Source organism: Hylobates moloch, unplaced genomic scaffold (genome assembly GCF_009828535.3).
Source record: "Hylobates moloch isolate HMO894 unplaced genomic scaffold, HMol_V3 SCAFFOLD_19, whole genome shotgun sequence".
NCBI classification, from domain to species: domain Eukaryota; kingdom Metazoa; phylum Chordata; class Mammalia; order Primates; family Hylobatidae; genus Hylobates; species Hylobates moloch.
In genome coordinates, this window is record NW_026652294.1 from 16,261,173 (window position 1) to 16,262,864 (window position 1,692).

Here is a 1,692-nt window from a genome sequence, read left to right on the forward strand (position 1 = left end):
TCCTAGAGGTGACAAGGGATTTGCCTCAGGCTTGCCAGCAAGTTAAGAAAAGAGTAGAAGCCAGAAACTAGGTCTGCAGTCTGGGTGTCCAGCACTTTTTTATTTTTTATTATTTATTTATCTATTTTTTGAGACAGAGTTTTGCTCTTGTTGCCCAGGCTGGAGTGCAGTGGCACGATCTTGGCTCACTGCAACCTCCGCCTCCCAGGTTCAAGCGATTCTCCTGCCTCCGCCTCTCAAGTAGATGGGATTACAGGTATGAGCCACCACGCCCGGCTAATTTTGTATTTTTAGAAGAGAAGGGGTTTCTCCATGTTGATCAGGCTGGTCTTGAACTCCCAACCTCAGGTGATCCACCCACCTTGGCCTCCCAAAGTGCTGGGATTACAGGCATGAGCCACCGTGCCCGGACTATTTTTGTTTTATTGTTATTTTTTTCAGCCTTGCTGAGGTTCTGCAAAGTGCTTTTTGGAGGAAAAATTATTATTATTATTATTATTATTATTATTATTATTATTATTTGAGACGGAATCTCGCTCTGTCACCCATGCTGGAGTGCAGTGGTATGATCTCAGCTCACTGCAAACTCCACCTCCTGGGTTCACGCCATTCTCCTGCCTCAGCCTCCCGAGTAGCTGGGACTACAGGAATCTGCCACCACGCCCAGCTAATTTTTTGTATTTTTAGTAGAGACGCGGTTTCACTGTGTTAGCCAGGATGGTCTCAATCTCCTGACCTTGTGATCCGCTTGCCTCGGCCTCCCAAAGTGCTGGGATTACAGGCGTGAGCCACTGCGCCCGGCCCCTGGCTGATGCTCTCAAGAGCATCAACAATGCCAAAAAGAGAGGCAAACACCAGGTGCTTATTAGGCCGTGCTCCGAAGTCATCGTCTGATTTCTCACTGTGATGATAAAGCATGATTACACTGACGAATTTGAAATCATTGATGATCACAGAGCTGGGAAAATTGTTGTGACTCTCACAGGCAGGCTAAACAAGTGTGGAGTGATCAGCCCCAGATTTGATGTGCAGCTCAAAGATCTAGAAAAATGGCAGAATAATCTGCTTCCATCCTGCCTGTTTGGTTTCATTGTACTGACAACCTCAGCCGGCATCATGGACCATGAAGAAGCAAGACGAAACCACACAGGAGGGAAAATCCTGGGATTCTTTTTCTAGGGATGTAATACATATATTTACAAATAAAATGCCTCATGGAAAAAAAATTTGTAGAGATAGGGTCTCATTATGTTTCTCAGGCTGGTCTCAAAATCCTGGCCTCAAGCAATCCTCCCACCTTGGCCTCCCAAAGCCCTGGCATTAGAGGCATGAGCCACCATGCCCAGCACTAAGCATTTCTCATAGACAACTTTAAGTCCCAGGAGGCAGGTACTATTATTTTCCCCACTTTACACATGAGGAAACTGAGGCTTCCAGCAGAAAAACATCTTTCAGACCCTTGACAGTTAATGGTTCTGTGTAAGCCCCAACAGGAGACTTTTGGTTAGAAAAATTCAAAGGTACATGGCTTCTGTTTTATCTCAAATTAAAAAATAATAATAACAGTCTGGGTGTAGTGGCTCATGCCTCTAATTCCAGCACTTTGGGAGGCCGAGGCGGGTGGATCCCTTGAGGCCAGGAGACCTGCCTGGCCAACATGCTGAAACCCCGTCTCTGCTAAAAATACAAAAA

General features: G+C 45.9%; 1 pseudogene; it reads left to right on the forward strand.

Annotated features, from left to right (window-relative positions):
- The first annotated feature begins 792 nt into the window (after window positions 1-792).
- Window positions 793-1,212, forward strand: LOC131381929 (small ribosomal subunit protein uS8-like; annotated as a pseudogene).
- The last annotated feature ends 480 nt before the right edge of the window (window positions 1,213-1,692 follow it).